The sequence below is a fragment of the Procambarus clarkii genome, chromosome 35, assembly GCF_040958095.1.
Source record: "Procambarus clarkii isolate CNS0578487 chromosome 35, FALCON_Pclarkii_2.0, whole genome shotgun sequence".
Lineage (NCBI taxonomy): Eukaryota > Metazoa > Arthropoda > Malacostraca > Decapoda > Cambaridae > Procambarus > Procambarus clarkii.
The window spans coordinates 40,886,608-40,910,259 of record NC_091184.1 but is presented as its reverse complement, the minus strand read 5'-3'; the positions used below and the strand labels follow the sequence as shown (position 1 = coordinate 40,910,259).

The 23,652-nt window shown below is 46.7% G+C and overlaps 1 long non-coding RNA gene across 1 annotated transcript in view; it reads left to right on the top strand.

The window, feature by feature from the left end:
* LOC138371291 (uncharacterized) overlaps positions 1–23,652 on the top strand; it is a 239,892-nt gene that overhangs the window by 10,792 nt on the left and 205,448 nt on the right. The window contains exon 2 of the long non-coding RNA XR_011230394.1: positions 21,263–21,332. This is a non-coding gene — a long non-coding RNA (uncharacterized lncRNA). The remainder of the gene's footprint in view (positions 1–21,262; positions 21,333–23,652) is intronic.

The following is a 23,652-nucleotide window of genomic DNA, read 5'->3' as shown; positions in this document are numbered from 1 at the left end:
TCGTCTGGTCGGCGCGGTGTTCGCGCTGTGCGGGGTTCTGGGTCTCGTAAGGGTCGCCGGCCCTTTCGGGGTTTGCCCCCTTGACGGGGCGATGGGGGGGCGGCTTGAGCTGTTCGCCCGCGTCTGGTCCCACGATTCGTGGGCCTTTCGGGTCGTGTCTTGCGGCCTGCGGTAGCGTTGGGTGGCCCCTCCCCCCTTTGGGGGGTCGGGGCTGGCAGGGCAGGTTTCTACCCCTGCGCTCTGTCGAGTCGTCTTGGAGTGGGTACGCTTGGGCGTCGTCGAAACGACGTTGTCCCTCGGATGGGTTTCCCGTCTGTTTCCGGTTCCGAAACGGGACTGCGCGGACCTGCGGTTCATTCTGGACTTGTCCCGTCTGAACCCCTGGGTTCATTGCCCCTCGTTTCGGATGACTACACTGTCTCAGGTTCGGCTCCTCTTGGAGCCGGGAGCTTGGATGGTGTCCCTGGACCTCCGGGACGCTTATTGGCATGTCCCGATTCATCCGCGGTTCAGGGACTGGCTCGGTTTTGTTGTGGGGCGTCTGAGTTACCGCTTTCGTTGTCTCCCGTTCGGGTTGAACCTGGCACCTCGCGTGTTCACGCGCCTTACACGGGTTGTGGTGGCTCGTTTGCGTCTCCTAGGTGTTCGGGTGTTGGCCTACCTCGACGACTGGCTGGTTTGGGCTCCCAGCCAGTCAGCTTGCTTGCTAGCCAGGGATTTGGTTCTTTCCCAGCTCGCCGAGTTCGGGTTCTTGGTGAACTGGAGGAAGTCCCATCTGGTTCCCTCTCAGTTTCGGACTTGGCTGGGTCTCGTGTGGGACTCTCGAACCGCCTCCTTGTCTCTCCCTCCGGAGTCTCTCCTGCGGCTGCGTTCCCGCCTTCGTCTGTTTCTGGAGGGCCCTCGGGTCACCCGGCGGTTGCTCGAGGGGCTGTGCGGGAACCTGAACTTCGCGATGGTGGTCTACCCGTCGGGTCGGGTTTGGCTTCGACGGCTGTTCTGGTTCCTTCGGGGTTCCCCCTTCCGCCTCTCTCGCGATCGCAGAGTTCGACCCCCGGGGGCCTTGCGTCGGTTGCTGCGTCACCGGCTTCCTCTTCGGGTTTTTCGGGGTTCAGTTCCTTGGCGCCTACCCGAGCCCTCGCTCGATGTGTACACGGATGCGTCGTCTCTCGGCTGGGGTTTTGTGACCAGTGCTCACCAGGGCGGCCAGGGGCGTTGGGATCCGTCCTTCCGTCAAGCTCACAGCACGGTGCGGGAGTTCGCGGCAGTGTGGTTTGCTCTGGGGAGGATTCGGGTGGCCCGCGGATCGACGATTCGGCTCCATTCGGACTGCTCTCCGGTGGTTCATTGCCTGAACTGCGGGGTTTCGATGCGGTCCTTGTCTCTTTGGGGTGGGTCGCTTCGGGTGACTCGTCTGCTGAGTTCTCGGGGTTTGGCTCTCCTGGCGGTTCACGTACGGGGCGTGTCCAACGTCTTGGCCGACGCCCTGTCTCACTTCATTCCCCTCTCCACGGAGTGGACGGTCGACGACGAGTCCTTCCGTTGGCTTTGCCAGATGTTCGGGCGCCCCGAAGTGGACCTCTTCGCGTCAGCGTGGTCGTGGCGTCTTCCCGTTTATGCGGCGCCCTTCCCCGATTGCGAGGCCGTCGGGGTCGATGCCTTTCGGCTAGACTGGTCGAGATGGGGGTTCCTGTACCTCTTTCCCCCGGTTCGGCTGTTGCTCCAGGTCCTGACTCGCTTAGAGACTTACCGGGGGAGAGTTGTCCATCTGGCCCCTTGGTGGCCGGCCCAGCCTTGGTTTCAGGCGCTGGTTGCTCGGTGTCCGAACCCGAGGGTTTTCCCGCGGCTCCGCCTCTTTCAGCAGATCGGGCCGGTACGTCACGTAGCTGGTTCGATCTTCTCCTCGAGTCTTCGCGTATGTTTTTTTTTACTCGAGTCTATCATCATCTCTATGGTGATCAGGTGGCCTCCTTGTTGGTGTCCCACCTGAGGGCTTCTTCTCGGCGGCAGTATGAAGTTTCCTGGCGGTCCTTCCGTTTCTTTTTGCGTCTTCGTCGTGTTAGCTCCTTGTCTGTTCAGGTGGTCTTGTCCTTCCTCTCGTGGTTGTTTCAGGACCGTCATCTTCTGCCTAACACTGTCGCTTCGTATCGTGCGGCGCTGGGGGAGCCGCTTCAGCTTGCTTTCGGTATCGATGTTACGTCTGCGCCGTTTCGCAAGCTGTCTCGTGCATTGTTTCACCTCCGGCCTGCTCATGCGTCACCTGAGCCGTCCTGGTCTTTGGACAGAGTGCTCGCTTTCCTTTCATCTCCTCGTTTCGTTGTGGCCCCTTCGGTCCAGGATTGTTTTTTCAAGGCACTTTTCTTGTTGGCTTTGGCCTCTGGGGGTTGGGTAGGGGAGCTTCATGCTCTCCTCCGGCGCAGGGGTTTCTGCTCTTTTGGTCGTGGTGATAGTTTTGTTCGTTTGCAGCCGTCTCCTTCTTTTCTGGCGAAGAATGAGACTGCTGCGTTCCGGAGGGGTCCATGGGTGGTTGATGCTTGGTTGGTCAGGCCGGGGGTGCATCATGTTTTGTGTCCGGTTGCGGCACTTCGCCGTTATTTGCGCGCCACAGCTTCTGTGTCCGGGGACGCGCTGTGGGTTGATCCGGTTTCCCTTCTTCCCTGTTTGCGGGTTCGGGTCTCTCAGGTTGTCCGCAGGGTTATTAGGTCCAGCCAGCCTGCGGTCTATCCCCGTGCCCATGACGTTCGTAAGTTCGCGGCTCTTGCTGCCGTCTTTGGGAATATGTCTTGGTCTGATATTCGGGTGCGGGGATTTTGGCGGTCGAACAGGGTCCTGGCTACTCGTTACCTTGTGAATGTCCCTGGGCCTCGTCGGGCCTGTGTTGCTTTGGGTCGGCGGTTGCAGCCAGTTGTCTCGGCTTCGAGTTGAGGGGTGAGCGACGACCGCCTCCCGGGTAAGTCCCTCTTTTTCTGTCTGTGGGTAGTTAGCTCCGAGGAGCCGACGGGGCTCCCCCCAGAAAACCAGCGTTGAATGTAATGAAACGCCATTTTCTGGGTGAGTCCCAGAGGCTCCCCAGCATCCCTCCCTCCCTCCGGTCGGCGGAGGGAGGATGAGGGATGCGTTTTTCGCGTTTTTGACATCCAGCCTCAAGAACTGAGGTGTGGGTAGCCGGCGCGGGGGGTCTGGGGCTCCCCCTTCCCCCTCCCGGGGAGGGGGGAGCTGCGCAGACAGCGGCGCGGCAGTGTGTGACGTCACACTAGTTTGCTTGTTTTCGGTTGGGGATTTCTATCCACTAGTTCGGTTTTTGGTAGCAATTTTAACCAGAATAGGGGTTTGTTTTGGGGCGCTTACCTTTCTGGGTGCCTGTTCCGGTGGATGGCAGACATAGAATGCTTCCAACTACACGGGGGCTTCTATAGGCCATTGCTCCCCTTGCCTCTCTGAGGGGGCCCGGTTCTGGCCGTGGTCCCCGGTAGGCCTAAGAACTCCATACACATGACTGATGCCAAAGTCTGACATTAGCATATCAGCCTGGGATAGCTCCGGGGAGCCTCCGGGACTCACCCAGAAAATGGCGTTTCATTACATTCAACGCTGGTTTTTTATATCACAAACTGTAGCTTTACCAATGTTGAATTCTTGGGCGAGTCGAGTGACAGAGTATCCATGCTCTGCTTTCTCTATCAAGTCAACTTTCTAATCAATTGACAAATATTTTCTTTTTTTGTTTTATACCTTCAATACCATGAATGCTGCTCTGAGGCATCTTGATAGATTAAATGAGTTCAAACAGTAAAATTGTTTAAAATTTATCACGAAAATCCTTCACGAGTGAGCCCGACGTTTTTACCCCAGGAAGAGAAGCACATGGTGCCAGCCATCTCATCCAGGCCCAATGCATTGACATGACCTGTGCTTATTTTATAGGCATACTCAAAATTTAATGTACAAGTTACAAGTTGTCAAATGATTGTTACAAGTTGTTTTATTTAAAATATTATTATTGTTTTAATTAGAGAAATATTGTTAGTGTCAAGTTTTATGCATTTTATACAGTACTGTATAAAATGTATTATACAGTAATACAGTTCTGTATTAACCCTTAAGCTGTGCATGGCATACATATACGACAGGACCTGATGGCAAAGTTCAATTTCTCAAATTTGCTCTAATGCTTTCCAAGTTTTTGTGCATACTAGCAAATCCTGCAACTTTGTCTAAATGATCACAAACGTAACTTGTAAAGTAAGAAAATAAAAAATAATTATAAAATTGAATATTGAAAACTTCAGATATTGAGATCAGCTGCAAAAATATATATTATCACCAATTGTTCATTTGGTGTTATTATGCTCTCAGAATAGTATATGATCTTCATTTTCATAGATTTAGAATATATGTTTTCAGTTTAGTTCACTGTAAAAAATATCATCAATGTGGCATTTGAATTATGCGCCAAATTTAGAAAAAAAATTTGATAACTACAAATGTTTAGGGTTTGTGAAAAATCCATTCTAATAGGATTGTAGAACAGACAACTGTGAACATTATTTGTAAAAATGGTGAGAATCGGTCAGAAACTGAATTTTTTGAAGCTGACTCAAAGTTTTAGAGATAATTGAAGCTAAAGTTATCGACAATGAATAAGGTAGTTCTAATTCATTAATTTACTTATATGTTTTAATAAATGTTGTTTGGCATTCGTACTCGAATATGTGAAAGTTGTAGGTCAATATGTGTTGGAATGATGTCAAGAAAAAATACCCCCCACCCCAAAAAAATATAACAACTAAATACTGTACATGTATAGGGAAAATTATAATGATTTAGGGGATAAAAATAGTATATAGGGGGACCTCGATTAACGAGTTTAATCCTTTCTGGCACTGAGCTCGTTATGTGGAAAACTCGTCTTAAGAAACAAATTTCCCCATATAAAATAAAGGAAATAAATTTAATCTGTTCCACTCACAAAAATATCCATACTTGTATGACATTTTATAATGTAAATATAATACTGCACATGTATTTATGAATGTTTTGTTGTACTATTTTCATGTTTACTTTACCTTATGAAGAGTCGTTGCTGGCTTGAGGGAGACGATGGGGAGGTGGGAAGGAGAAGAGGGGTTATGGTGTGGAAGGAGAATCCACCTCTGAATCAGGGGGGCTCTCTCGGGAATTTCTCCCCACTGGGACCGGATTGTGGTTCACTATCACTGGCTCTTCTTTTCTCTACTTTTCCAAAGAACGTATCTATTGACAATTGCTTTTGTCTTTGTTTTAGGATGTTCCTAAAATGAGTCAGCAAATTGTCATTAAACATGTTCACACACCGGGGTGTCACTGCTTTATCAGGGTGATGCTTTTCCAAGAATGTGGTCACCTTTTCAAACATTTCCAACACTTCACTGATCTCACTGGAAGAGGCAGCATCCTCCCTTACCTCCTCATCTCCTTACTAATGGTGCAAATTGTTGATGAGGACCTGCCATACTTCCTTGTGAGATCAGTCACACAGACACCACGCTCATGCTTTGCTATTATTTCCTTCTTCAAATCCACAGTAATTGTGTCTTTCTTCCTCTTGACAACACTATCTTTAGCAAGCAGCTTCTTTGGCAACATCTTGCGTTACAAATTGTAGTCACAAAACCACAAAATACCAAAAGAAAAGCGCAAATAAATGCAGAGGGATGCTTGTCGTGCGCGATACAACAACAACAGAATCCATCAGGTCTAAATCAACGGAAAATTCGCCTGAAGCTGTCTTCCCAGTTCACGAAATCCAATCTAGTCCGGACAGCTGCATCCCTACGGAAGGGATTATACATCAACGAGTGCTTGACCAGGAACAGACAGCAAATCCTCTACCGCCTGCGTCAAATCCGGCAACAAAACCCAGATGCTATTCATCAGTGCTTCGTTAGAGATGGTCTGATAAAGGTGAGAAAAACCGCAGAGGGCAAAATGTTTACTATTACTAGAGAAGAAAACCTCAACACTTTCCTCTCCCAATGTGGTTTGTCTCACCATATTATCACTCTCAATGAATTAACTTAATTAACCCCCTGTCAACTAGTGGGGCTAGGTATCCTAAGTCTCCTTGGTTCATTTTCTGACTTAATTTTTAACTTACTCTTACCTAGTCATTTACCGAAATTATTTAATTGAGTTATTAAGTAGTTCTTCAGGTCTTTTTAATTATACAGTCATTACTGAACTATCTATAGTTATTAATCATTAGCTTAAATTTGCCTATGTTTATTATTCAACATTTCTTTGATTTCATTTATTACCTAGGTTGCCTAGCCTTGCCATGCTCCCTTACTCCATTGTACCCCTGGCTTTGCCTGCATCTCAAATTGCAAATTGTTACTTACAGTGTACCTGTGAGTACTCGTATGCAATCTACCTCATTTTTGCTCAATTTTTTTTTTTTTTTTTTTTTTTTTTTTTTTTTTTTTTTTTTTTTTTTTTTTTGTATTGCTTAGTCTTGCTTATATTTTTTGTTTTGTATTTCCATATCTTGTGTTTTGTATAGTCCATGTTTACATGTTTTTTCTTTAATCTCATTAATTGCCTAGGTTGCCTAGCCTAGCCATACTCCCTTACTCCATTGTACCCCTGTAAGCCCCTTTTGTGTTTGTTTTGTACAGTATTGTGTATATATTTTTCCCTATTTTATAGCTTTTTTCTACTTATTTCTGATTCTACAATCAGCTTTTTTTATGCAGTCAAGTATAGACCCTGAACTTAACCTCTTATCCACTATCTATGACAATAATCACTTTAATGATCTAAATTGCAGATATTTTGCAGCACATGATGTAAACAATGTATTAACTCATAATCACAATATCTCTGTAATCAATTTGAACGTTAGATCCCTAGGTAAACACTTCGATGATGTTAGTGCCTTGATTGAAACTATTGGCAACAAATTCTCTTTTATTATACTTACTGAAACATGGTTGAAAGAGGATACTACTCAACTCTTTAACATGCCTAACTACTCAGCAATTCACAACTGTCGTCAACTTCAGAGAGGTGGTGGCACTGCTCTTTACTACCACCAAGAACTAACATGCTTAAAAGAAATTAGAACTAGAGACTGCTATGGGGAGTATATCTTCGCCAGCTTCAGAGTCAAGGGTGCCGAGTCTGTCCTGTCTGTGGGTGCAGTCTATAGAATTCCCAACACTGATGTGTCTGGATTCAACTGAAACCTTAGAAATCTAATACTTGATAACAGACTGAACAAAAACCACCTAATTATCGCAGGGGACTTTAATATTGACCTCTGCGAGCCAGAACACCCTACTGCTGTTAGCTTCCTCAACTGTATGAATTCCTGCCTCCTCATACCCTTAATCACTAGACCTACTAGAATCACTGATAGCACTGCCACGACTCTAGATCACATCTGGACCAACATAACCTCTCCGCTTACTTCAGGTATAATCACCGATAGCACTACAGACCACTACCCCACATTTCTCTTAACTAACATTAGCAAACCACCTCTAGAAACAAGGGAGTTAAGCTTTAGGCTGCACAATGAAACTGCTATAAACAATTTTATAACTGCTGCTGATAATGTCAACTGGGAGTCCGAGTTAGGTAACATAGGGGACATCAACCTAGCAGTGCAATCTTTTCTACAAACAACTCTTAGCCTTTATAACACCCACTGTCCTAGGCTTACAAAACAAGTCACAAGCAAAAGGCTTAACAATCCTTGGCTTACAAAGGGAATACTGAAATCCATTAACAAAAAACACGACCTTGAGAAGAAGTATAGGTTAGGAATTGTCTCCAAAGAATTCTCAAAGAATTACTCATTATTGCTATCTAAGATAATTAGACGAGCCAAAACTAATTACTACGAAGATAAATTTACTCAAATAAAGAGCAACATTAAACAAACTTGGAGCACAATTTCACAAATATTGGGATCAAAGAAATCTTTAAATAACAAACCGACTCTCCTGTCTAATAACGATGGTCAGCTTTCAGCCTCTGATTCTGCTATTGAGTTTAATAGGTTCTTCTCTTCCATTGGTTCATCCCTTGCAAATGATATTCCATCTTCCAGTACTGACATTAAGGACTATCTTACAGGTAACTATCCACAGTCTCTGTACCTAAAGCCTATTAACTCCACTGACGTCAATGAGATAATCCTTTCCCTTAAAACCAAGTCTGGTGCCCTTGAGGAGATACCAACTTTAATTTACAAAAAAGCCTCCAGATCTTTAGCCCCTGCTATTGCTTTGCTCTTCAACAAGTCACTTGAACTCCAAACCTTTCCAGATATTCTAAAAAAAGCGAGAGTAACGCCTGTCCACAAATGTGGTGACCCCACAGATGTTAACAACTACAGACCTATATCAATCCTGCCAAACTTGTCAAAAATTTTTGAAAAACTTATATACAAGCAGCTTTACTCATATCTAGCCAAACTCAATATACTTAGCCCTTGCCAATATGGCTTCAGACCCAAAAAAAGCACTAACGATGCACTTATTAGTATGCTTAACTCGATTCATACAGCTCTTGATAAAAAGGAGTTCCCTGTTGGGTTATTTGTGGACTTGCGTAAAGCTTTTGATACTGTCAACCACCATAACCTTCTTCTTAAATTACATCATTATGGAGTCAGAGGACACTCCCTACAATACCTCGAGTCCTACCTTACTGACAGGCTCCAATATGTTTCTGTGAATAATACAATTTCTCCCACCCTACCCATCAACATTGGTGTTCCTCAGGGCAGCATACTTGGCCCTCTCCTCTTTCTCATCTACATTAATGACCTTCCAAATGCCTCCCAACACCTCAAACCAATTCTATTTGCTGACGACACAACCTTCATTTACTCCAGTCCTGACCCTCTTGCTCTAAATGCCACAGTAAATACTGAGCTAAATAAAGTCCATCTTTGGCTAACTGCCAACAAACTCACCCTTAACATTGACAAAACCTTCTATATTCTGTTTGGCAATAAATCCTCTAGTCTTATAAATCTCAAAATAAACAATACCCAAATTTGTAACAAATTAGATGGCAAATTCCTTGGCATTCTCATTGACCACAAGCTGAATTTCCAGGGACACATTCTAAATATATCTAAAAAAGTTTCAAAAACTGTGGGCATTCTTTCTAAGATCAGATATTATGTACCACGCCCTGCCCTGGTGACTCTCTATTACTCCCTTATCTATCCTTATCTCAACTATGGTATTTGTGCTTGGGGTTCTACTACCCAAAATCACTTACGTCCTCTAATTACCCAACACAAAGCCGCTATTAGAACAATATCCAACTCTGGCCCCAGACATCACTCGGTACCCCTACTCAAATCTCTTAATATGTTAGATATTAAGTCTCTGCACATTCTCTCATGTGTATTATACATATATAAAACGCTAAACTATAATGCCAATCCTGATCTTAAAAGCTTCATAGTAGGTTGTAACAGAACCCATGAGCACCACACCAGAAATAAATACAGTTTTGATATTCCTAGAGTACGTCTTAATCAAACTAGAAATGCTCTGCAAATCAAGGGGCCCAGAATGTGGAATGACCTTCCCAACCATGTTAAAGACTGTACCTCTCTCAACCAGTTTAAGATAAAAACTAAACACTACCTAATAAATTCCCTGTAATCTACCTCACTCCTCTATTGTCAACCCATGTCTGTTATTTTCTTTTTTTTTTTTTTTTTTTTTTTTTTTTTAATCAACACTGTTTGTCAACCTATTGTATTTGTGCTGCTTTTTCAGTCATGTTTCCCCCTTTTTTTTTATCTTTATTTGTATTTGTTCTCAACATCTTTTATTCTTTATGCTCAATTAGTATTAAGTTCTAGATATTAATGTTTTCTTGCCCGAAACGCATTGCGTAATAGTGGCTTTAGGCATTGTATGTACTAGATCTATCTATATATCAATCCATTAATGTAACATCACTTGTATGTATATACCTTACCTGAATAAACATCTGAATCTGAATCTGAACACTGGTGTCGGAGGCGTCCGAGAATTTGCAAGAACCCACGAGACGCAAGGAAGCACCATGTGGTTTTGCTCGTTAATAGAGGTGAAGCTCATCAATAAAGACAAATTTGCTGTGAGTGGCTCACTCGTTACTCGAAAGGATCGTAGATACAGCCGCTCGTTAATCGAGGTGCTACTGTACTTTATAAAAGTGATAAAGCCCTGATCATCAAAACCGCCTAAAGAGACAAAGAAAATAGAATTTGAAATCTGTGAAAAACTCAGTCAAAAAAAATTCAAAGTCCCAAGTTCTGCCAGTTAAGAACATAAGAACATAAGAACAAAGGTAACTGCAGAAGGCCTATTGGCCCATACGAGGCAGCTCCTATTCTATAACCACCCAATCCCACTCATATAATTGTCCAACCCGCGCTTGAAACAATCGAGGGACACCACCTCCACCACGTTACGCGGTAATTGGTTCCACAAATCAACAATCAACAACCCTGTTACCGAACCAGTATTTACCCAAGTCTTTCCTAAATCTAAATTTATCCAATTTATACCCATTGTTTCGTGTTCTGTCTTGTGTTGATATTTTTAATACCCTATTAATATCCCCCCCTGTTATGTCCATTCATCCACTTGTAAACCTCTATCATGTCACCCCTAACTCTTCGCCTTTCCAGTGAATGCAACTTAAGCTTTGTTAATCTTTCTTCATATGAAAGATTTCTAATTTGGGGAATTAACTTAGTCATCCTACATTGGACACGTTCAAGTGAATTTATATCCATTCTATAATACGGCGACCAAAACTGAACTGCATAATCTAAATGGGGCCTAACCAGAGCAAGATATAGCTTAAGAACCACACCAGGTGTCTTGTTACTAACGCTTCGATTAATAAATCCCAGTGTCCTATTCGCCTTATTATGAACATTCATGCATTGATCCTTTTGTTTTAAATTCTTACTAATCATAACTCCCAGATCCCTTTCGCAATCCGACTTCGCAATCTCAACACCATCTAGCTCGTATCTTGTAACTCTATCATCATTACCTAGCCTCAGAACTTTACATTTATCAGCATTAAACTGCATTTGCCAATCATTTGACCATTTCAAAACCCTATCTAGATCAACTTGAAGTGATAGTGAGTCCTCCTCCGAATTAATTTCCCTACCGATTTTCGTATCATCGGCAAATTTGCAAATGTTGCTACTCAAACCTGAATCTAAATCATTTATATATATTATAAACAACAGAGGTCCCAGGACAGAGCCCTGAGGTACTCCACTAACAACATTATCCCACTCTGACTTAACCCCATTTATACTAACTCTCTGTTTCCTTTGGAATAGCCATGCCCTAATCCAAGTTAATATAGCACCCCCAATACCATGAGCTTCTATTTTTTTAATTAGTCTTTCATGTGGCACTGTATCAAAAGCTTTGCTAAAGTCAAGGTACACAACATCACAATCCTTACCACTATCAACTGCCTCAACTATGCTGGAATAAAAAGTTAGCAAATTTGTTAAACATGAACGGCCATTTGTAAAACCATGTTGTGACTCATTTATTAATTTATGTTTTTCAAGATGGAGACGAATTGTATTTGCAATTATTGATTCAAGTAACTTTCCCACAATAGACGTTAGGCTAATTGGCCGATAGTTTGACGCAAGTGATCTATCTCCTTTCTTAAAAATAGGTACCACATTAGCTACCTTCCATGACTCTGGCACTCTGCCTGACTCTATTGATTTATTAAATATGGTAGACAGTGGCTCGGAAAGCTCCTCTTTGCATTCTTTAAGCACCCTGGCAAACACTTCATCTGGCCCTGGGGATTTGTTTGGTTTTAGTTTTTCTAATTGTTTAATTACATCCTCCCTGGTAACTGCTAAACTAGTCAACCTGTCCTCATCCCTACCCACATAGACTTGTTCGGCTGAGGGCATATTGTTAAGTTCTTCTTTAGTAAATACAGATATAAAATATTTGTTAAAAATACTACTCATCTCCTTGTCATTATCCGTTATTTGACCTGTCTCAGATTTTAATGGACCTATCCTTTCCCTAGTCTTAGTTCGATATAACTGAAAAAAACCTTTAGGATTTGACTTTGCTTGCTCTGCTATGCGAACTTCATAGTTTCTTTTTGCTTTCCTAATCTCTTTTTTTAACATTTCTAACCAGTTGTATGAATTCCTGTTCTAACCTGACTTCCCCAATCTTAATCCTTTTGTACCAAGCTCTCTTTTTACCTATAAGGTTCTTTAAATTATTTGTTATCCACTTTGGGTCATTAGTATTCGATCAAGTCAATTTGTATGGTATACTACGTTCCTGTGCTCCGTTTAGAATATTCCTAAACAAGTTATATACTAAATCCACATCGAAACCCCCTTTTACGTCACCTGTCGCTGGGTTCATGTCTCTCTCTAAGACCGGCCCACACCCCATACCCAAGACTTTCCAATCTATTTGACCCAAAAAATTTCTTAGGCTATTAAAATCAGCTTTTCGAAAATCTGGCACTTTAACAGAATTTTCTCCTACAGGTCTATTCCATTCTATGCTAAATCTGATTACTTTGTGATCACTGTTCCCTAGCTCACTCCCTATTTCGATGTCATTAATTTGTGTTTCCCTGTTAGTTAACACTAAATCTAAAATATTATTTTCCCGCGTTGGTTCCTTAATGTGTTGCGTAAGAAAGCAATCGTCAATTAATTCTAGAAAATCTTCTGCTTCACTATTCCCTGTTTTGTTCACCCAGTTTATTCCACTAAAATTAAAGTCACCCATGACATAAATACTGTTAGATCTAGATGCTCTAGATATTTCATTCCATAGATGCTTTGCTTCCATTCTGTCTAAATTTGGTGGCCTATATATAACTCCTATTATAATATTATTTGCTTTTTCGTTTAATTCTATCCAAATAGTTTCTGTGTGTGGCTCAGTTTTGATTCCCTCTTTGAGACTACATTTCAAATTGTCCCTAACATATATGGCTACTCCCCCTCCTCGTCTAATATATCTATCTGTGTGAAATAGTTTAAATCCATTTATTTGATATTCAGCTAATAGCTCTCTATTTTCTACATTCATCCACGTTTCGGTAAGTGCAATAATATCTATTTCTGGGGGGAGCCCCGTCGGCTCTCTGAAGCTTTACCGGCTGATATGCTAATGTCAGACTTTGGCATCAGTCATGTGTATGGAGTTCTAGGGCCTACCGGGGACCACGAGCCAGAACCTGGCCCCCTCAGAGAGGCAAGGGGAGCAATGGCCTATAGAAACCCCCGTGTGGTTGGAAGCATTCTATGTCTGCCATCGACCGGGTCAAGCATCCAGAAAGGTAAGCATTCCAAAACAAACCCCTATTCTGGTGAAAATTGCTACCTAAAGCCGAACTAGTGGATAGAACTCTTCAACAGAAAACAAGGAAACTAGTATGACGTCATACGTCACCGCGCCGCTGTCTGCGCAGCTCCCCCCTCCCCGGGAGGGGGAAGGGGGAGCCCCAGACCTCCCACGCCGGCTACCCACCCATCAGTTCTTCGGCTGATGCTATAGGCAATGGTTATGTGCTCTGGCTCCAGTGGTTGTTTCAGCACTGTACCTAGAGTGTGGTGTCTGTTTTCTAGGTGGTGCGTGAGCCGGGAGTGATTCTTCAGTACTCGGGCTGCATGCGCCTAGGGTTCCCTTCCCTAGGTGCCCTGTAAGTACTGCCCTTGGGGCTTGGGGCCACCTTCCACAAGTTCCTTGGGTCCTGCCCCTGCTTGGCCGTTTACTGCTTGGTTTTCGGCCGCTCTTTGTGTGCTCGGGTGTTCTGTCTCCCTTGTTCGCCTTAGAGTAAGGGGCAGTTTTTGCACTGGTGGGGCGCAGGGTACTGTGCAGCTTGTCTTTACCAATCATAGCGGCCGGCTCTGTTCCGCTTGGGTACGCTGTCCTCTTGCGGGGTTTTCTTTTTCTTTTTGTTTATTTACCTGGTGGGGGGGTCTGCCTTTGTTCTTGCCCCTTGTGTCCCTTGTGTTCTGAGTATTTTCTGATGGTACCCCTGCTTGGTCCCCGTGAGTGTACACGTCCCGGGGGTTCAGCTCTTAGAAAGTTGTTTGGTAGCTTTGGGTGCCGGTTAGCAGTACCCTGCCTGGGATTACCTGAGCGCGAGTCCTCTTAAAGTAAACGCTCGGGACCCTGGGAAACCCCTGGGGGCGCTCGGGTTCGATGGATGTGACCCCAGAGTCCCCCCCTCGCTTCCAGCGAGTTTGAGGGTTGCTCTCATCCTTTGTCTCTGGGTGACTCTCTGTTTTGCCTCCGTCTGCTGCCTGTGGGGTCGGTGACACCTTCGACCCGGAGTCCTGCGGGTTTGGTTGCTCGTTGTGGCTCGGTTACCCAGTTGTGCTAACAAAGCGGGTGCGGGCAGCAGGGGCGTTGCACTTGAGCCTTGGTGGTGGCAACATTCTCGTGGTTTCCTCCCCGGGAGCCCCGGGGCTGCCCCGTTGTAGTTCGTTTTGGCACTTGGGGGTGGTTATCAGGGTGGTTATCTTGAGATGATTTTGGGGCTTTTAGTGTCCCCGCGGCCCGGTCCTCGACCAGGCCTCCACCCCCAGGAAGCAGCCCGTGACAGCTGACTAACACCCAGGTACCTATTTTACTGCTAGGTAACAGGGGCATAGGGTGAAAGAAACTCTGCCAATTGTTTCTCGCCGGCACCCGGGATCGACCCCGGGACCACAGGATCACAAGTCCAGCGTGCTGTCCGCTCGGCCGACCAGCTCCCGGTGTTGGTTGCTTCGGTTCCATCCACGCCCCCTTGTCTTTCCCCTGGTTCACCCTTCCTGCCTGCATCCGGTTCCTTACCGTCTGTAGGTTCGGGGCGGGGTTTTTGGTGTTGAGACTCGGGCAGTCTCGGGGAATTCCCCTTCCGGGGTAGTGACGGGGGCAATTGAGCCTGTTCCTCCAGCCGTGTTGTATGAGTCTGCCAGTGGGCTCCCTTCCTTAGTGTTTTCACGGCTGCCCCGGTTTTCTGGTACGGCCGGGGCTTTGGGGGAACGGCTCGGCCCCGGGGCCTGTCGTGTAGGTTCCCGGGGCTGGGGAGGGGCTGACTTGGGGGGGCCTTGGCCCCGTTAGACCCCGTGGGGGTTTTTATCCCCCTCTAGGCGGGGCTTGTGGTTACGCGGAGTGGGGTCTTTCCTCCCCACTCGCCGTACGTGCTGTTGGACGTCGGCCCCTCCCCGGGCTCGGTTCCTTGGCCTTTGAGTCGGTTGGTTCCGTCCTGTGGGTGGATGTTTCCTCCCACCCCTTTTTGGGGTTGGTGTTTTTGTCATGTTTCCCCGTTCGATGGGGTTCTGCGTGACTTCTGATCTCGGGTGCGCCTGCGCCTTCGTGTGCCTTCGGGACTAGTGTTGGCTTCTGTGTTCTCAAGGGTACGGGAGGGTTTTTCGCTACTTCCCGCATTATTGGAACGTCTGTCGGCTCCTCGTACTTGTCGCCGTTTTGGGCTACTTGTCGCCCTGTTGGGCTACTTGTCGCCCTGTTGGGCTACTTGTCGCCCTGTTGGGCTACTTGTCGCCCTGTTGGGCTACTTGTCGCCCGGTTGGGCTACTTGTCGCCCGGTTGGGTTCCTTTTTGGGCTCTTTGCTTCTTTGGCCGGTTTTATTGTTCCTGCTTCCTCTTTTGGCTACTTTTCTCGTGCAGTAGTCCTGGCTGGCGCCTTCCCGCAGGGAGGGTGTGCGGTTCGGCCAGCGTGTTATGCGCATGCGCCGTGGAGTTTGTTTTGGTCTGGGCGGTGTTTCAGTGCTGGTGTTTTGCGCCCTTTTTTGCTACAGTGCTTCGCTTCTCGTTCTTCTCCCTGGCTGCGGTATGTGCCCCTTCGCGCCGGGGGTGTCCTGGTTCCCAGTTGTGGGGAGGACACCGCGGTTTTCCCTGTGTCATGGGTGTGGACCGCCTCCTTCGCCTCTCCCTGCTCTCCTGCGGGTCCGGCAGGGTCCGGGTCTGGCGTCTTCACCTGGCGGTGCTCCTAAGTTCTTCTGGGCACGGTTGAGTCGTGTCAAGTTCGTGCCACCATTCGCCAGGTGAGTTTATGCGGTCTGGCGTCTTTTGGCCGGGCGCTGGATGCGGCGGTGTTTATATACCTGTCTTTATTTAGGTATATTTTTGTACGACTGAGACCGTTCGCACACCAGTGACTGTCCCTTTATCACCCCTTCCTGTCCCCCTCATGTGCATGTCCAACCCATGCTGGAGTCATTCAGGGGACCTTCCTTTTTTAATGTTGTGAGGTGTGGGGGTTGTAGGGTTGGTTCTGTACTCACCTGGTAAAGCTCCTGGCTGTGCTTGCAAGATTTGAGCTCTGGCTCTTGGGTCCCGCCTATCTGGTAGAACTTGCGGGATAGTACCAGTGGAGTGCAGTGGTGCTATTGGCACCTTTGAGGAACACTGTATTACCATCAGAGGTCTGTGCTTGTTACACGACCTACTTGCGAGCATAAGCCTTCTTGCTGGTTCGTCCGTGGACTTCCAGGGCGCACTGGCCTGTTTTCGTATGGCAGTTCCGGCCCGTCCTGGTTGTGGGGGTATGTGGGCCGGTGGACTGCTCCCAGCAGCTGCCTGGTGGGCCATCCTCTGGCCGGTCTAGCCTGACCTTGGGCCGGGCTTCAGGTGTAAAAGAGCTCCCAGTACCTCATCCAGCAGGTATCGAGCGGGGTTTCTCCTCCGTCGGTCGCCTGGTGCAGGTTTCTGGGCCTGCAGGGTTTTGTCGTGTCTCCGTTGGCCCTGTCTGGGGTCTGCCTGCTCCGTTCTCTGTCTTTGCAGAGGGGAGTTGCTATTTACGTGTTGCAGTGGTGCCTGTTGCTGCTGCTGCACGTGTGCATTGGTACCGTGTTTCACGGTGGCGTGTCCTTGTTCCTGTGTCCGGTTGTGGAGTGGCACTTTGCTGCCGTTTTGTGCCTGGGGATTGCGTGGGGTTTTTGTCCCTGCCTGCTTGTCCACCCCTGGTTGTTCTCCTGGGTTTTTTTGTGCTTCTGCTTTCTTCCTTCCTGCCTCCTCTGCAGCAGGGATGTTCTGCGTGTGTTCTTAGGCATTGGTCAGCCTGTGTCCTGTGATGTGCTTCTTTGTCTCAGTCTATTGCAGTTGTTCGTGCCCCTTGGTTCGGGTCCTGTTCTGGCGGCGACCCTTCCGCCTTCTTTGGTTTCCTAGCTTTCCCTGCTGTTTTTTTTTTTTTGGGGGGGGTGGGGGGTCTTGCGATGTCTCGTGTCGGACCCGTCGTTTCTGAACTCCTGGCGGGCTTGCATGCTTTGGGGAGTTTTTCTGTTCGGCAGACGTTCCATCTCCTTGTGCCGTCTGGGTTTCGGTGGTCGCGCCCGAGATCTCGCGGCTCCGCCTTTTTCCTGGGCTCGGAGGGGCCTTGTTGGGGCTGCTTATGTTCTGCCTCGTGGTCTCGCCTCCGGTTGGTGGTCGGGTGGCTTCGTGGTAGGTGTCCCACCTGCGTGCTTCTCTTGGCGGCAGTATGGGGTATTTTGGCGGTCCTTCCTTTTCCTGTCCCTTCTTAGGTGGTTACTCTTGTTAGCTTGGTTTACTCTCGGCTTGGGTTTCAAGTGGGGGTTGGGGGCCGTCGTCTTGCCACATACTGTCGCCTCTTTTCGTGCAGCGCAGGCGGAGCCGCTTCAGCTTGCTTTCGGTCTTGGTGTTGCTTCTGCACTGTTAGTCAGCTGTCTTGTGCGTCGTTTCACCTCCGGCCTGTTCGTGCGCCGCTTGCACCATCCTGGTCTCTGGTCAGCGTGCTCTGTCTTCTCCTCGGTTGGTAGTGCCCCTTCGGTTCCGGTGTGTTTTTTCGTCGGCTCTTTCCTTTGGGCCTTTGCCTCTGGGGGTCGAGTCGCTGCGTTTTCTTGCTCATTCGGTTTTAGCGTTTTGGTTGTTTGGTGGCAGCAGTCTCCATCTTTTCTGGCGCGGGGTGGGGCTGCTGCATTCTGGAGGGGTCCAGGGTTTGTTGGTGCTTCGTTGGTCGGGCCGGGGGTGTGTCGTTTTTGTGTTCAGTGGCGGCCCTCCGCTGTTGTTTGCGTGCCACGGCGTTTGGGTCCGGAGCACATTTTGCGTTGATCCGGTTCTGTTCTTCCCGGTTCGCAGGTGATAGTGTCCCGGGTGGTCAGCCGTGTTCTTGCGGCTAAGCTGCCTGTGTTCTTCCCTCATGCCTGTGGCGTTCGTGGCTTCGCTGCTCTCGCTGCCGTCTGGGCGACGTGGCCTTGCGGTCTTTCGGGCATAGATTTTTGGTGTTCGTGCAGGGGCCTTGCTGCTCGTGGTTCTCGTGTTGTTCCTGGGATTTTTGGGGCTGTGGCGCCTTGGGTTGGCGTTTGCTGACGGTTGTCTCGCCTCCTTGGGGGGTGCGTGGTGTCCGCCTCCCGGTTCTGTCCCTTTGACCTTCCTCTGTGGGTAGTTAGCTCCGGGGAGCCGACGGGGCTCCCCCCAGAAAACCAGCGTTGAATGTAATGAAACGCCATTTTCTGGGTGAGACCCGGAGGCTCCCCGGCAACCCTCCCTTCCTCCGGTCGGCATTTTTCGCGTGTTTTGACATCCAGCCTCAGAACTGATGGGTGGATAGCCGGCGTGGGAGGTCTGGGGCTCCTCCTTCCCCCTCCCGGGGAGGGGGGAGCTGCGCAGACAGCGGCGCGGTGACGTATGACGTCATACTAGTTTCCTTGTTTTCTGTTGAAGAGTTCTATCCACTAGTTCGGCTTAGGTAGCAATTTTCACCAGAATAGGGGTTTGTTTTGGAATGCTTACCTTTCTGGATGCTTGACCCGGTCGATGGCAGACATAGAATGCTTCCAACCACACGGGGGTTTCTATAGGCCATTGCTCCCCTTGCCTCTCTGAGGGGGCCAGGTTCTGGCTCGTGGTCCCCGGTAGGCCCTAGAACTCCATACACATGACTGATGCCAAAGTCTGACATTAGCATATCAGCCGATAAAGCTCCGGGGAGCCTCCGGGTCTCACCCAGAAAATGGTGTTTCATTACATTCAACGCTGGTTTTTTTCTGTGCAGACAAGAGCATTTAATTCATTAATTTTATTTCTTAGACTTCTACTGTTAGTGTAATATATCCTAAGGGAATTGTTATTTTGAGGCCATTTTCTTTCCCTGATCATTTTGCCAATTCTTTTCTCCCACGAACACATACTTTTATTACCTCCTTCCTCCAAATCAATTCCCATACCACTATCTACTAACAGTTTAAACCCAAACAAACACCTCTAACCACTGGTTCCAATGAGTTCGCAACAGCAACAACCCCAGCCCTCGATAGATGCACCCATCACGAGCATACATTTCATTTCTTCCATAGAAGCGTTCCCAGTTGTCTATGAAAGATATTGCATTTGATTTGCAATATCTTTCTAGCCGGCAATTGACACCAAGTGCCCTCGACATCCATTCATTTCCCACTCCCTTTCTTGGAAGAATGCCACATATGATCGGGATTCCTCCCTTGCTCCTAACCAATTCAGTGGCTGTCCTAAATCTCTGTATTAGTTTCTCACTCCTAACTCGCCCAACATCAATACCCCCCTGCACTAATACAAATAATGGGTTTGTTCCCATTTCCCGTCATAATATCATTCATGTTTTCAACAATATCACCAATTCCAGCTCCCGGATAGCAAACCCTTAATCTGTTCCCCCTATCTCTGGCACAAAACGTTCCGTCTAAATACCTCACCTGGGAATCTCCCACAACCAAAATTCGCTTCGGTACCGCCCTAACTTTCTGAATCAGTTGTGACTGATTTATTGGGTGACCAATTTCATTCTATCTTGACATAGTTAGGGATGGGTATGCACTCTCCAGGATGTAGAGGTTACATCAAAATGAGATAATAAACAAAGGAGACAAAAAAAAATATATATATTTTTTGGATATTGGTGAAAGTAACAGATATTAACATTAGGCAATACATTTTTATGATATATAACAAAATAGAGCATGATAACATACTCATTATTATTGGTGTTATTATGTATTACTCAGCAATCCTATACAGGCACCAGCTGCATATCCACTTTGTGGACACTTCTTGCTACTATTCTTCTTCTTTGTACATTGTACAAGTGCTTGCATCTCTTTATTACTGCATTATCCCTCAGTTCCAGTTAATAGGAGCTGTTCTCCTTATCAACAAAATGTTCTCCTTTTAAAAAAAAATTGTCTAAAATACATTTCTGAAAATATTGGGATGAAACTTGCATGACGCTTATGCCAATAAGTTGGAGATTTGTTTAACATTTAATATTAATTTTTACTTAATTCAAATATTTTCTTTCACCCTGAATGCAAAGTTTCTTTCACCCTGAATGCCCCTGTTACCTAGCAGTAAATAGGTATCTGGGAGTTAGTCAGATGTCACGGGCTGCTTCCTGGTGTGTGTGTGTGTGTGTGTGTGGTGTGGAGAAAAAAAAAAAAAAAAGTAGTTAGTAAACAGTTGATTGACAGTTGAGAGGCGGGCCGAAAGAGCAGAGCTCAACCCCCGTAAAAACACAACTAGTAAACACAGTCCAGGCTGTAGCAGCTTTAGGGTTAATGCACATGGTTTGTATTACGTAGGCTGTTAGAGAGGGAGGGGAGGCAGCCGAGAACCCGCCCATACCCCCTTCCCCATTCCTGCCCACCCTCTTTACTCCTGCCCACCCTCCTTACTCCTGCATACCCTCCTTACTCCTGCCCACCCTCCTTACTTCTGCCCACCCTCCTTACTCCTGATTCTCCTCCTTACTCCTGCCCACCCTCCTTACTCCTGCCCACCCTCCTTACTCCTGCCCACCCTCCTTACTCCTGCCCACCCTCCTTACTCCTGCCCACCCTCCTTTCTCCAGCCCACCCTCCTTACTCCTGCCCACCCTCCTTACTCCTGCCCAACCCTCCTTACTCCTGACCACCCTCCTTACTCCTGCCCACCCTCCTTACTCCTGCCCACCCTCCATACTCCTGCCCACCCTCCATACTCCTGCCCACCCTCCTTACTCCTGCTCACCCTCCTTACTCCTGCCCACCCTCCTTACTCCTGCCCACCCTCCTTACTCCTACCCACCCTCCTTTCTCCTGCCCACCCTCCTTACTCCTGGCCACCCTCCTTACTTTTGCTCAAAGTACAATACCTAAAAAATATTATTAAATTTTTCAAAAAATTTACTATGTTTTGGTGGGAAAAATTTAGTCATAGAAACCTTAAATTTGTTTTATTTTGCCTAATAGGTAATACTGCTTCCATCTCTGCTCGGCTACCAAGGACGATAGCAAACACAACTTCTGCCCATTAATGATGGTAAGGACAATTTTATTCTTACTGTACTACCAGTGTGTGTGTGTGTGTATCATATTGTTATTAACTAGTGATGGTAAGTATATTTATTATGTTGTCATTAACTAGTGATGCTGAGTGTATTAACCCTTTAAGTGCGCAACTCATCATATGATGGGTTGAGTGACTTGCAGTAACTTGCGCTCCACATCATATGATGCATTGGAGTACCGCGCAAGATTTGAAAGGCCCGCGAGTAGAGGGGACTCCCATACGCTGCTTAGGGGTTATAGTAAACAGACACCATTTTGTAAAAAAAAATCCAGCTCACGCTACCATCGCGTGGGAGGCATCAGTTACCCAGCAGCCACCATGTCGAGCGCACGGCCGAACGCTTATCGGGCGCGCACCATGCAATCACTCGCCCAAGAGCAAATAACCAGTGAATTATATTATGATGGTGAGGAAAGTGATTTTGATAACTAATATTGATAAAGACTTCACACAATTGACCGATGATAGTAGCACTGACAGTGAAAATGAGATACAGCCGCCTCCTATGGCGAGGCCTATATGCTCGCCAATACCACTTAGCCCAGTGTCTACTCCAATTCACCCTCGATCACACAGTTCATGTGCTTATTTAGAGTCTGAGGATATTTTCGGTGACGAATCAGAGGAAGGTGACTCATTTTCTGGTTTTAGTGAAGTGGAATCAGAACATAGTGTTACTGGGCCTGGTGCCAGTACCAGTGGTGTTACTGGGCAAGAATTTGTTGCGTCAGCAGCGTCTCGCCCAGCCAAGCGCCACCGCATGGAACAACATGAGGCACCAAGAGTAGTGTAGTGATGGTGATGTTCACGTGCTTCCACCTTATGTGCACGTAGTGGCCGTACTGTGCGTAGATGGGCTTCAGCTCCTGGTCCACGGTGTACATCGCTTCCTCGCCGTCGTGCCCCTGTTGCGTCTCGCAGGACACCAGGTGTACTAGTGTGGAGTGATGGTGCTGGTTTTATTCCTTGAATTCCTGCCTTTGACAATAAAGATGGGATTACCGAGCTTTTCCCTGATAATGGAGAGGATATGAGTGAATTAGATTATTTTACAGCATTCTATGATGAGCCGCTCATGGAATATATTGTACACCAAACGAACCTTCATGCGGCTCATCTCATTAGAAGAGAGATAACAGAATTTTCACGATTGCAACATTGGAAAACCACCAATGTAGGTGAAATGTATGTGTTTTTAGCAATATGTATGTTGATGAAGCACTGTGTCAAACACGCTATCACAGATTACTGGAGCAAAGATCTGACTATTCCAACACCTTTCTTAGGGAAATATATATCCCGAGATAGGTTTCAGATACTCCTCAGGTGTCTGCATTTTGCAAGTAATGAGGACCGGACAGAGGATGATAGACTTTGGCGAGTGAGACACTATATGAATGAAGTGATTGATAAGTTCAGAGATTTTTACGTACCAGCACAGAAGCTGGTGATTGATGAATCCCTTGTGCTTTTCAAAGGATATGTTTCATTCAAGCAGTATATTCCCTCCAAACGAAACAGATTTGGATTGAAATTCTTTGTACTGTATGACTGTGAAACAGGATACGTGTTACACATGATTCTGTATTCAGCTAGCGATGTAGACATTCCTGGTAACAACGAACATGGTGTCTCGGGTAGTGTGGTGAAGTCACTGATGGCACCATGGACGAACAAGGGCCACATCTTATACACAGATAATTACTATACAAGTCTATTGCTAACTACGTTTTTGGTTGAAAATAGAACTGGATTGGTTGGCACAGTAAAGGCACGAAGGAGGGAAATGCCAGTGTTTGACGGTAGACTTGCAGTTGGTGAGTGCCAGCTACAGAAATGTGATCAAATACTCTCGGTTCGGTGGAAAGACAAGAGAGAAGTGAACATGCTGACAACCATTCATGAGGGTACAATGGTGAACAGTGGCAAGGTGAACTGTGTAACGAAAGAACCAGTATATAAGCCAGATTGTGTTCTTGACTATAATATCAACATGCGTTTGATTGATAAGGCTAACATGATGGTTGGCATGATCGAGTGTGTGCAGAAAACATTGAAATGGACGAAAAAAGTGTTTTTCCATCTTGTTGACATGAGCATGTTGAACTGCTATAATATGTATCTGGGGAAAACTGGACATAAACCTAGTTTCTGTGCATTTGCTTTTACACTTGCAACACAGTTATTAGCAAAGTTTGGTCAAGATGTCCCTGGCATACAAAGACCAATCATGAACCCAGTGTTGCAGCATGCTGCAACACCAAGCTTGCTCACATGGAGGCCTTTCAGC